This window comes from Bubalus bubalis, chromosome 22 (genome assembly GCF_019923935.1).
Source record: "Bubalus bubalis isolate 160015118507 breed Murrah chromosome 22, NDDB_SH_1, whole genome shotgun sequence".
NCBI classification, from domain to species: Eukaryota; Metazoa; Chordata; class Mammalia; order Artiodactyla; family Bovidae; genus Bubalus; species Bubalus bubalis.
In genome coordinates, this window is record NC_059178.1 from 59,262,554 (window position 1) to 59,276,273 (window position 13,720).

General features: G+C 45.7%; 2 long non-coding RNA genes across 2 annotated transcripts; both read right to left on the bottom strand.

Moving 5' to 3' along the window:
• Positions 1–445: 445 nt before the first annotated feature.
• On the bottom strand, positions 446–1,404 carry LOC123331242. Its single transcript, XR_006547793.2, has 2 exons — positions 1,272–1,404; positions 446–650 (listed from the first exon to the last, which is right to left on the bottom strand). It is a non-coding gene; the product is annotated as an uncharacterized LOC123331242 (long non-coding RNA).
• A 4,583-nt stretch (positions 1,405–5,987) lies between these two features.
• On the bottom strand, positions 5,988–6,896 carry LOC102399347. Its single transcript, XR_327620.4, has 2 exons — positions 6,756–6,896; positions 5,988–6,476 (listed from the first exon to the last, which is right to left on the bottom strand). It is a non-coding gene; the product is annotated as an uncharacterized LOC102399347 (long non-coding RNA).
• Positions 6,897–13,720: the final 6,824 nt, after the last annotated feature.

Genomic DNA, 13,720 nt, shown 5'->3' on the forward strand with positions numbered 1-13,720 from the left:
AAAGTTAAAGTCTTCCATAAAAGTGTGGATGCATAAATACAAACTCTTGCCTGATAACAGTGGGTGAAAAGAGCATAAGTATTGAATAAATGCTTGTGAAATAAATCAATAGATGGTCAAGGGGCATAACAAATCCACATTGTTCCATAAACAAAAAAAATTGATTTAAAAACTGTGTTTTTTAAATTTATGGTTAATACTGTATTTCCAAAACCATCACCAGTTAAATTGTGCTGAATCCATATGTTGTATACAGAAGGCCAATTGCCTTTAATTTCCTGTAATCAGCTCACTGGAACAGTGACTAAGCAAAGTCTCTGGAAGGTTCTCGATCTTGTGCAAAAATCATGGTCAGTACCTTGAAGAATTCTGTCTCCCTGGTCCCACACTTTGTGGCGGAGACGTGCCGACCCCACTGGCGTCCATCTGTGGAAACAGCTGAGAATTTCCCCTGCCACATTCATCCATGACCTCACCCGACCCGCAGGTGACCCTTGGTAAGAGATGAGCTGTAGGACTGCTCCCTGGCGGCCGGGCAGCCTTACCTGGTCCTTCCATCCCGAGGGCCAGATCAGGCTCTGTAGAGGAAACAGTGCCAACAACGGTCTCGACAGTTCAGAGCAGCACAGGGGGCTCTTCACACCCACTTCCTGGTGATAGAAGTGTTCATTTGAGGGCCTGCCATGGTGACCGGGGATGAAGAATGCCCATCAGCAGTAAGAAAGGACGGTCCCAGGTGGGCAATGAACTCGGGGCAGAACAGAGACCACGCGCCCGGTGCTAAAGCGCCGTGTGTCAGAAGCAGAAGGAGCCTCGGGCCTTCTGTGGCTAATCACACACATTCGTATACCAATATGGTGACTGCGTTTAGTTGAGATTGTCATTGTGAGACAATGTTAGTTTTCATGCAGTCGTAAGAAATGATAGATGCCCTGTGCCCTTTACTCAGTTTCTCCAGTGGTGACACCTTACCAACCGCTGGCACAATAAGCACAACCAGGACCCTGACCTGGCTTCAGTCGAGACCCAGGACATGCCCCCACCTCCCCCGACGCTGCTGCCCTTTCAGCCACAGCCGCTTGGCTCCAGCTCCCCACCCTCCTTTACTCCTGGCAAACCCTGATCTGTTTTCTGTTCCTATGATTTTATCACATCAAGAATTTATACAAACTATTACACATAGAATGGACTAACAACAAGGTCCTTCTGTATAACACAGGAACTGGATTCAGCATCCTATGAAAAACCGTCATGGAAAAAGATACTGTCACCTGCAAATTGGCACTTGCCATCCACCTCCACAAGGACTGAATTAGGAACCACTGCCACTGCTGACCTTCAACAGCCCTGAAAGGAGTTCAGGATGGAGATCCGGAATGAAGCATTCTGTGCTCTGGGAAAAACTGCAAAACAGGTCTTCAGATAGTTAGACATTTTTAGATGATTGTATGAGCCCAATTCTTGCATCTTCTCATATCTAGACAAGCACTAAAATCTGCCAAGGTGACTTTTTTGCAGAACTCTTCTGCAAAAATATGTGCTTGATTGCATGCACTCCACCTTCAGCAAAATCACATATACTGGCCTTCCCCCTGCCTCTTTGGAGCAGTCTCTCAGAACTCTCTGAGGTGCTGTCTCCCGGGCTGCAGTCCTCACTTTGCCCCAAATGAAAATTAACTCTCAATGCTCACATTGTGCACTTTTTTCAGTTGACAATATTTTAAAATATATATATATATATATATAAGAATATATATAACTGAATCACTTTGTTATAGAGTAGAAATTAACACATTATAAATCAACTATTTTTCAGTTTAAAAAAAAAAGAATTCTTGTAAATGAAATCAAACAGTATGTAACTTTGGGGATTGGCTCTTTTGACTCAACATAATTCCCTGGAGATTCATCCAGATCGTTGGAGCAACAAAATTCCATTTTATTCCTGAATAGTGTCCCACGGTGTGGGTAGACCACAGCTCGTGTAACTATTGAGCCACTGACTAACACCTGGGATGTTCCCACTTTGGGGTTATCACAAATAAAGCCACTAGAAACATTCATGTGTAAAAGGGAAGACCAACTCTGCCTCCCTACTGGATCTGTTTCTTTTGTCTTAACTTTTGTGTCCTATTGCTTCTGGGGCAGTTCATCACTAAAGGAGTGTTGCCTACAGCTTAGGGCAAACACGGCGGCCTGTCTCCAGGAGCTCTGCCTCCCAGGCCTAAGTGTTGAGCTAAAATACCTTTGTTTAAGTCACAGGAGAGACTTCCTCGCCGGGCCCACCTGTGAACGGCGGCAGGAAAGAAGAAATGAACAGATTCCCTCCAGATTCTGGCTGGAATCAGGAGATATTTTAAGAAAATATAGAAATAGAATTACAGATAATCTTTTTAATGTTGATAACTAATCAAAACTATTTAAAAATACCTGTTGAAACTTCTGCGTGTTCTAAAAGAATTGAAAACAGGGACAACAAATTCATTTTGGCATATGTTCACAGCAACGATGCAAAACGGCCGAAGTGAAACAGTCCAAGTGTCCATCTACGAATGAACGGTGCATCCACTCAGTACTATCCTACTATAAAAACGACGTTGTGTGAATACCTGCTAAGACGTGGGTGAACCTGCATCGGCCTAATACCAAAACCACTGTGTGGTCAGGAGCGGAGACCCTGGAGCAGAGCCAGCCCACCTCACCCACCCTCCAGACCTCCGGAAGAAGTCCGGAGCCTTGGGAGGGGACGGGGCAGAGCCCACTGCTTGCTGCCTGTCCAGACTCATCTGACTCCCAGGCTGGTGTCGTCGGGGAAACAGAGCCCACATCAACCAGCTCGTGTGGGGACTGGCCTGCGTGCCCACTCCAGGCCCCTCCCTGAAGCCTGGGGGCCACTGGAAGGGGCGGAAAGGCTTCTCAGGCTGATTATCAAAAGCAAACGTTAGCACCACTTTGGGGGCTTGTCCCCGAAAGACCACCAGGGAGGCAGGAGACAAGCAGAGGAGGTGAAGGGGCTGCAGGCAGCAAGGACGCCAGACTGGGAGCTCAATGCCGCCTCTCGGGTCTGCTGCCTCTTTGGGGCTCTCCATGGGAAGCCACGTGACGTGGAATGAGACGCACGCTCCTGGAACGTGTCAGGCTGTCCATCCAGCCCCTCCTGTCGCTCTGTCCAAGGAGGGCTAAACTACAACCACGGGACCAACAGTCCCAGATGGACAAGATGGGCAGAGTCGTCAAAACTCCGAGACGGGTGTGGATAACTTCCCAATCTTCCTAACACTCAGTATTTCCACAGTTATTTTCCTGAGTCTCCTTCTTTAATGGTTGTCATATATTTATTTGTTTCATTTCTCAAGATCTTTTATTACAGGAAAACATTGTGATGATCCCAGCTAGCTCACAAAATAAATTATCTTTCATGACTCTCAAAACAATTGTCATTCATAAAGTTTTCTTGCCATTAGTCCATGATCAAGTGTCTTGGAAGCAGGGAGAGTGAAAACTATTTTTTTAGCCCCTGAGAGAGGAACTTTAGAAAACTGGGCTTGTATGAATGAAGGGGCTGTGCTGTGCTCTGTCGTGTCCGACTCTGTGACCCCACGGACTGTAGCTCGCCAGGCTCCTCTGTCCATGGGATTCTCCAGGCAAGAATCCTGGAGTGGGTTGCCATTTCCTTCTCCAGGGGATCTTCCTGGCCCAGGGATCAAACCCACATTCCCTGCATTGGCAGGCAGATTCTTTCCCACTGAGCCACCTGGGAAGCCCTTATTAATGAAGCGTAGATTTGCTTTAACTACAAATCACTATTTGTGTACACACACACCCCACCCCCCCCATAGCAGAGCCAGATATGTAAATAATCACACCTGTGAGAGGTTATTTACACAAAAACATCTCTTCTATCTGGGGTCAAGATACAGAAGAAAAGTTAACTCACTTCCTAGTCTTTATATAGAGAAAATACATATATGTATTTATCATTCCCAAGGCTTCTTACAGCCTTCGTGCTTTGCTTGTCATCTGTAATTCTCACAATAATCTTATACATTCGTCAGTTTTATCCCATTTCACAGAGAAATTGGGGACGAGAAGGTCGCATAACTTGTCAGCTCTCTGTCTAACCCTGGACGTAGGTGGCACTATACCCTTTGATTGACAGGCAAATGCACCAATGAGCTGTGTCCCAAGGAGGCCCGCTCATTGATAGTAGTGTAGACTACTCTATCTGAATCTGAAATTTTCAACATTATTTCCAAAACGAGACTTTTTCCACTTGGTTACCTCGACCTTTCCTAGAGAAACTGTGTTTGTGTGTGTGGTCTTATTTTCTATAATCACTCAAGTGAATGTTTGTTCAAGACCAGAAAAGCCTAATGACCTGGCGCTAAGCTTCTCTCAGGTTTAACTTCATATTTTTTTAATTTGATTCCCAAACTGGATATAGGCTAGAATCACGTAAATTAGGTAGAAAACATGTTTCCTGGGCACCCTCCCCGGAAACTTTTATTCAGTATAAAACAGTATAGGAGACTGCCTTATGAAGCAAAAGTAGTTTTCAAAACCGAACTTAGAAGCATTTATTCTCATTCTGTATACCTGCATAACAAGAAATGCAGGCTGAAGATAAGCGACACCAGATGGATCTATAAGAAGGAAAAACTGCACTAGAAATTATATTATATGCCACTATAAAGAGTTATAATTTTATTTTAGCTCATTTGAGACATGACTGTTTAAAGCTAATATTACAGCAAGTATATGGGGATAATGTCATATGTGGTTGTAATATATAATAACAGCACAAAGGCTGGGGGAAGAAAACTATACTGTTGTACATTTCTTATTTATTATGTAAAATAGTATAATACTAACTCTAAGCAAAATGTTAATAAAGATGCATTGTAACCTTTAGCGTGCACGCATGTTAAGTCGCTTCAGTCATGTCTGACTCTCTGCGACACTATGGACTATAGCCCACCAGGCTCCTCTGTCCATGGGATTCTCCAGGCAAGAATACGGGAGTGGGTTGCCTCGCCCTTCTCCAGGGGATCTTCCCGACCCAGAGATTGAACCCGTGTCTCTTTTGTCTCCTGCACTGACAGGCAGGTTCTTTACCATTAGCACCACCTGGGAAGTCCTGTAATCTCCAGAATAGCCACTAATAAATGATGCAAAGTGCTATAGTCAAAAAGCCAACTGAAGAGTTACATAACCCCAAACAAGATGTATTTTAATAGAAATTCACAGACTGCTCCCAAAATGTATAAGGAAATGCAAAAAACCCAAGCAGTTATAAAAAATCTTGGGGGAAAAAAAGGAACAAACTTGATTCTCACACTACTTGACTTAAAGTATTATTACTGACTCTCTAATAAAAGTATAATTTGCCTCTATTTCTGAAGGATAACTTAGAGAAAAAAATCATAACAACCAAGATAAAGTTTCTTTCCAATTGACCCACTCAGCCTGTTTTCACATAATCGAGACCTTTAGCACAAAAAGAAGTAGATACAATTATAAGGAAGAAAGAACTGAAGGGAAGATACAAATATCTTCCCTTCAATACAAATCTATTGTCTCCAGCTACTTGTTTAGTTGTAAGAAAATAAACTATATGAATGTTTGAGTTAAGGAGAAACAGAAGGAATTCCATAAAATACATGTGAACACGGAAAGAGAAATGGATTGTTTGGACAGAATTACCTAAATTTCTCATGCAAAAAGAATTTACCAAGCCCATACATTTGATAAATTCATGGATTCCTCAATACTGAGGAAGATCCATGTGCATAATTCCCAATTATTTGTCCTGAGATTGTATTATACTGGTTTTGTAGCACATTTACTATCAAAATGAAGCTCTGTTCAAGCTAATGGGAAAGTTTTCTTGTGATATTCCAAAACGAAAACCTCAGATGATTAAACTTCAGGCTGGGGTGAACATTGTGCTGTGCAGAGTCCACAGAAGCGGTCTGCATGTGCAGAGCTAGAACATGATTATAATTTATTTTCTCAAGACACAGAGTCTCAGATGGAAATTTTGTGCAGTCTCACTTATACATGTTTGGAATATTATGTATCATCATGCTGTTCCACCAATAAATTCAAGTATTAATAAGTACAAAAAAAAGAACAAATAAAACACAAAGATGAATTCACTACACAAGACTGAGGGTAAATCAAGGTCTAAGCCTTTTCTTAGCATGAGGTTGGCGATGGCTATTTTTCTCCACCTGGAGCATCAGGAATCTAGCTTTACAGGAACAAAAGGTTCATTTCTCACCCCTTCACGGTGCCTGGTCTGAGGCAGCCAGGCTCCAGTCCCTCTAAAATGCTCACTGAATCTAAGCAGGGGTCCAGACGAGGAGCACTGAGATCTCAAGGTGTGTTTGCTTCCGCTTTAGCATGGTTGTGAACAATTGAGGCCAACGTGGCAGTCAAGTTTTCATCCAAGTGTGTAACAGAGGAGGGCCGTCCTTGAAAAATGAAGCAACAATATAAAGAGACTCCGTCTGTGCTAAGTCACTTCAGTCACATCCGACTCTCTGCAACCCTGTAGACCGTAGCCCCCCCAGACTCCTTTGTCCATGGGATTCTCCAGGGAAGAATACTGCAGTGGGTTGCCATGCCCTCCTCCAAGGAATCTTCCTGACCCAGGGATTGAACCGAAGTCTCCTGCATTGGCAGGCAGGTTCTTTACCTCTGGGACTCACCCCTAATCTGACCAAAGAAGTGTCTTCCCTCCACCTCCTCACCTGTACGTAACTGTCCTGTAGTTATGGTTGCAGTCTCTTTAGAAGGTGATTCCACTTGGGCTACAGGTTGAAACCCAGCAGGACCCTGTGGGAGAACAGAAGCCTCTCTGAGTGCCCCATTTCTTCATTAAGGAAGTGGGCTTCATTCAGCCTCCAGGACCTTCCCTGAGTCCCACCGGGAGGTTCAGACAGATGCTAACCAGGGAAGGGAGGGCCCAGAGACAAGGGAGGAGCAGCGAGAGAAACAGCAGCGCAGCCTCGGGGCAGGTGCTGATCCCCTCAGGGGATACACAGACAGGATCTTTGAGCTGCTTTGCAGACACTGAGAGCCCCACCAGGCGGGAGAAGTTAACTGTGCGCCGCCCACAAGCACATGGAGCCCAGACCTGCTGGAACCAGAAGGTTGAAGATGCAGACTCCCGCCTGCCTCACCACCCACTGGTCAGAGGAAGGTCTGTGAGCGGATCACATCGTCCTCCTCTTTGAGCCTCTCTGACTATAAAGCTCCTCACTACCTGAGTGAGGACACACTCAGCCTGCTGAGGCCCTCGGCCTGGCAAAGCAATAAGGCTATTCTTTCTACTTCACCCGGAACTCTGTTTTTGAGAGTTAATTCGGTGTTGGGGTACAGAGGCCCAGGCCTGGAAGGAATGATTCTGGCCTAAAAGGCCAGGAGGGGCCTCTCCACCAAAGTGAGTGCTGTGGTTTGGAGGTTCCTCCCAGAGAATCTTCCCACACCCCCGTTCTCAGGTCAGGGTTCAAACCTGAATGCAAAGCCCCGGCGTCTCTCCCCAAAGGCCGTCAGGCTGGGCACCGCCAGCTCCAATAGGCAGAGTCACGGCCCCTGTGCCCGGACGGCAGGTTTCAGGAGAGGAAAATCAGACACAGTGGTTCTGTAAATACATGAAAGAAGGCCATTGAACTTCAAGGGGTAACTTTCCCCCGGGGGAGCTCACAGCACGAGCTCTGTGTGGGTGAAGAGTGCTCAGACAATCGCAGCCTCAGAAGGAGGGCGAGTGGAGGAAACTCACAGACGAGCAGCAGAGAGGGGAAGAGTTTCCGCGAAAATGAAAACCCAGGGCCATGCGAGCATCTGAAAACACCAAAATAGCACACACCTGACACCTGGAAAGAAATCATGAGATCAAATCCAAAGTTAGAGCAACTGGTAAGTGGCCTGGTTTAAATTTCGTAAAGAATTGAGGGCAAGAGGAGAAGGGGACGACAGAGGATGAGATGGTTGAATGGCATCACCGACTCAATGACATGAGTTTGAGCAAGCTTCTGGAGCTGGTGATGGACAGGGAGGCCTGGCGTGCTGCAGTCCGCTGGGTCACAAAGCGTTGGACACGACTGAGCAACTGAACAACAGCAACAAAACGAAAAATTTTGGCCAAACTCCATGAGATGTTTCCTCAAAAACCTCTGAACGTAATCATGGCCACTGGCCTGACACGGCTTCAAGTCTGCGGAGGCTAGTCAAAGCTCTGGTCAAATGCTTTCAGCCCAAAAAAAAAAAAAAAAAAGAATGGATCCTTTGCCAGATTTAAAAGATAAAATATGGGAAAATCCTATCCCATGGGCAAAGAGGATCATTTAAGGAGATAGATTGCTTTTGGGGATCCAGCTGAAATCTGGGGAAATAACCGAACTTTCTGAGCTGCTGAAACACCCCCACCCCCTGCAAGAGACACAGATCTGCCAGGGTAAAGGTCAGGGCTCTCAGAGCCAGAATAGTTTTATCAGCACCCTGACGCAGCATCCACACCCTCCAAGAGAACAGACGCTTTAGGAAATGAAACACTCATTTTAACAACTTGGCACGCATTTGCACTTCTTTCCCCCTTCCGCAGAGCTCCTTGGGAAGCCCCCCAAAGGAAAGAGAATAAATCGCCCTCTGAGATCAGTTCTCTGCTCCTCCGTATCCCTGAACGGAGGCCAAGACTCAGGCAAGACTTCCCTGTGTTTAGGTGTAAATAACACTGCCTTCACAGGGGGCTCTCCCTTTCCTGTTCATTACTGTCACAGATTTGAAAAGAAAAAAGCAGAGGTCATTTATTAGAGGTTATTTTTCATGCAAAACACCCTGTGTTAGCTGTCATTCAAAAGGATGTAGCCGACGCCTTCACTCATATATTAACAGGGCTTCGGGTCATAACCTTTTATGGCATTTGGAATTCCAGAACCTCTGATTAGTGCAATATTTACATATCCTTCAGTAAAAATTTCCCTCCATAGAAATGCATGAAGTGTTGTAAATTTGTTTGGCCTTTCGTCTAGACTCTGCGTGAACTCTGAATTCAAAGCAGGGCGCATTAAACCCTATTACTTTGTCTTGTGATAGTGTTTCCATTAATGGGACGCCAGTTAACCCCTTAGAGATGGGCGAGCCTTTCAAACAAGTAACATCAATCGAGGAAGGTCCTTTCAATAAAATTAATAGTTGCCACTTACCCGAACTACCTTGACCATCTGATCCCATTTATATGTTACCGTATGAGAGAAATATTTATGTCCGAATCAGCCATGATTTAATGGCCTCAATAGGATTTGAACTGGTGGAAATTTACTGGAAGTTTTAAGAACATCATTGAATTATTGCATCGTCATCTAGAAAGAGAGATCGCCAGTAAGGACTGTGGGCTGTTTGATAATCAGGAAGCAACTCCTGCTTACATGGCATGATCAGTGTTTGTTTAAAAAAAAAAAAATTGCCAAATCGCATAGCTCCCCCAGGTGAGAGGTCTGAGCTGAGCCTCCCTCGGGCACGCTGCTGTGGCTGGTGGGTGGACCGTTGAAGGCTGCCGAACTTCAGTACTGAAACAGCAGCCCAACAGATCTATCAACTCCAGGTTACTTTGCTGAGCGATTTTTTAAAACAAAAATAAAATCTAACTCAGAAAAGATGTCCCTAAACTGTGGCAGAAGTCACCCAAGATAAAGACTGCAGCCGTTTTGTTGGAATTCCTCTACCAGTGAAACCGAGGAATCTCCTGGACTTCTTCAGAAACACAGTTTACAAATCTCCCTTAATTTGCTCCTCAAGCTGCACTGCTGTTTTACAAAGACAGGTACGTTATTGTTGTCTCTCCTGGGATGTTGGCACATGTGGACGCCTGGTGGGACTTCACATTCCAAGAAGGGCTTCCTCTCACACATCTGAATTCCCACCTGAAGTTTTTGAGCACTGTTTAAAATATGTTTGGTTCAATACAGAAATAGCCGTATTTTTAAATTTTATGTTTTTAAGCTGTCCGCTCTGCCCTGGATGAGGAAAGTGGGAATTCGTCTCCCGCATGTCAAGACAACAGTGCTAACGCGTGTGCAGGGCAAGAACCAGGGCAGCTTGAGAGGAAAAAGAGTGTGTGCATCTTGTGGGCGTTCACATCACTCCGCCCAGTTCACACCTCCTTCCAGACACACGAGGCCTGACATCCTCCCCCTCCCGCCGACTTCAGACCTTTACTCACAGCCTGCTTCTAATCATTCATCTGATTTTCCTGCTTACTCCCCATTCTCCAACCCTATTTCTCTTTTCTCAACTTCCTGATTGATCATCCACCCAGAACCTTGTAAACAAATTATTTATATCTAATACAGCTACCTTTTCAAAACATTTCAGATGGTAGACAACGTATTATATTATACTTCAACCTATAAAAACAAAGAATATCATCTTTGCACTTTATTAGCTAGAAAATTTACTTTTAAAAAGTAATCCTTTCTCCCTAGCTTCTAGAAACTATGCTAATTTTTTAGCTTGGTTAGAGAAACGAGTATGGTTGAAATAATACAAACTGTCTTGGCAAGTAATCTTCACTTTAGCATAAGAAGCATTCAGGCTTTTTTATTTTGACTTCAGCGTATCTGTCAGGAAGCTGGTTTGCAAAGCTAAACAATCATTTATTAACGTGCTTTGTGTGTGCTCAGTCACGTCCGACTCTAGCCCACCAGGTTTCTCTGTCCATGGGATTTTCCAGGCAAGAATTCTGGGGTGGTTTGCCATTTCCTTCTCCAGCGGATCTTCCTGACCCAGAGATCGAACGCGTGTAGCTTTATGTTTCCTGCATTGACAGGTGGATTCTTTACCACTGAGCAACCTGGGAAGCTCTTCAGTTTAGTTCAGTTCAGTCGCTCAGTCATGTCCAACTCTTTGTGACCCCATGGACTGCAGCACACCAGGCTTCCCTGTCCATCACCAGCTCCGAGAGTTCACCCCAACTCATATCCATTGACTCGATGATACCATCCAACCATCTCATCCTCTGTCGTCCCCTTCTCCTCTCCCGCCTTCAATCTTTCCCAGCATCAGGGTCTTTTCAAATAAGTCAGTTCTTTGCATCAGGTGGCCAAAGCATTGGAGTTTCAGCTTCAACACCAGTCCTTTCAATGAATATTCAGAACTGATTTCCTTTAGGATGGACTGGTTGGATCTCCTTGCAGTCCAAGGGACTCTCAAGAGTCTTCTCCATCACCCTCACTACATGTTAATATTGGTGTCACCTGAGTTATTCCCACTATATTACTTAAGATTCACTGTTATTACCTCTACAGGGCTGGGAATTTTCTTCTCAGCTGGGGACCCTGAGGTTCAGAGAGGGAGGTTAACTCGTCTAAAATTGTGGCTAGGTTGGCAATGGCGAGAAAGAGATTTGCACTTGGGTGTGACCCCAAGCTAGTGTTGTTGACCATGAGGTCATTATAAGTGTGTATTTTCTGTCTCCATATCCATTTCATGCCTTGCCTCTCAGTTGTGATGGACAGAACACAAGGAGACGACCGCCTCATTGAAGAAGCCCTTGTTCTGAAAAAGATCTGATCCAAAACAGGTGATCGCTACCCCAGGCATTGAAGGGGGTCATAAATGGTGTCCGAATGACAAAATGCAATAAAAAGATGATGATCGCCACTTTCAGAGACAGACTGACCACCTCCAGCTTTATTATGGGTTGTGTAGTCTTCCTGGTCCTATTATAAGGCAGGCACACACATGCTTTCTCCTTACAGCAGAGACGGCTACGTTTGCTTGAGCTTTAGAAATGTGTTTCTCTTTTCCACGGGAATATTTGCTTGACTTATCCTTGACATTTTCTGAAACACATACAAATGCTTTGCTTAAGAAAACAAAGCCATATACAACACTTAACACGTTAGGCTGAAGGAGCACTGGCCCTGTGTGGCTCTTGATCACGGTGCTGGAGGAAGCTTCGTGGGCATACACTTTGGTTCTAGACTGATATTTTGTCTCCCCTCCAAAATATTCCCCATCAAAGATCAGGCCCCGAGTCCTGGGCAAAAATGCCTGCACAGGAACCACCCCACCACACAGACGTGTCTCGAGCTGATTTTTAAAATTAAGCACAAATACACGTGACTGTCTGTATGTGGCGACTGAGCTGGACATTCAGCAAAGAGCAGCCTCCTTCTGGTTCCACGTGTGCCCAGATATTTGCTCAGCCGGTGTAACCACGGTGACAACAAACAGTTACCCTCTTCTACCCAAATGCTCCCTGCTCCTCAACATTTATCTTCTTCCTCAATCTCTAGAAAACACTCCTACCCGGAGGGAAGATCACCAAGGCGCTGAAGTTCAAACCATCATATAAATAGAGTCTGTGCCCTGATTGCTCTCTACTCCTCTTCCGTGGGCTCTTGTGCAGCGAAGATGTGGAGCAGACCTGTGAGAATTCATGAAATATCTCTGCTTTATGCTCAGAGCCCATAAAATGCACAATGAGAGTCATGAATATCACTTTTAGACCCAAATTGAATTCTAGCCCAGGCAGTGGTTCTGCCAGGGCTAGATGACTGGACTGGTTATCTGGAGCAGACGGTGGACTCCAGTTGTGGCCAGTTTAGCTTGGTTTTCCTCTGGGGCCGCACACAGATCACCTAGTGCCAGGCAATCTTCTTATAAATGGAGGTCATCAGTGACCAAACACTTGGGCAGGACTGTAGGGAGGAAATCACGCCATCAGAGCTCCTCTGTTCCTTCTCGGGGCTCAGTCGTGTTCGACTCTTCGCGACCCCATGGACTATAGCCCGCCAGACACTTCTATGGGATTTCGCAGGCAAGAATACTGGAGTGGATTGCCGTTTCCTTCTCCAGGGTATCTTCCCAACCCAGGGATCAAACCCGAGTCTCCTGCAGTAGTAGGTGGATTCTTTACCACTGAGTCACCCCAGAAGCCCTTAACACCACAGGGCCTAAATATTATATCTGGATGTTGCACTTTATAGACTGTCTCAGTAAATAGATTCCATTCTAGAACCCTCTCCCTGGAGAAGGAAATGGCAACCCACTCCAGTATTCTTGGGCTACTGTCCATGAGGTCACAAAGAGTCAGGCACAACTGAGCGACTGAGCACAGACTGCTCTCTGGGGTCAGGCAGCCCTGGCGGGGTGAGTCCTAGCCACTCCACTCCCTGGGGACTAGGGCCGCCTGCTCCAGCCCTGAAGCCACAGTTTACTCATCAGCGGGGCAGCATCACAGGACCTGCTCTATGAACCTACAGAGGGCTAACGAGACTGTGCACAGGAAGAGTTGCTTTTCCAACGTCCCCAGTGTCTCCGGCACAGGAGCTAAGTCAGGGGATAAGTTGGCAGACACTGCTCTTTACCTGAATCCCGGATACCTCGCAGGTCACCCCTGCTTCCTTACCTCCCTTCCCTCCCTCATCATTTTGCAGACCCCCAGTGCCACGCTCCCCCTACCCCATGAAGCCCCTGCCTCTCCAATCCCCAAAGGAAAATTAACCCCTTCTATAGCATTTCCTTTACAGACACAAAAGGCATTAACAACACGTGATTGATGGGAGTTTCTGCATTTGCAACAGTGGGGCTCACACCTAGTGTTCAGTGAGAGAGCAAAACTTGCTCTCTCGTGGCTGGTGGCTGGCACCTGAGGTGCCGCCCTCTCTGGAAACACAGCCAAGGACTCTGTCTTGGCCATGGGCGCTGATGT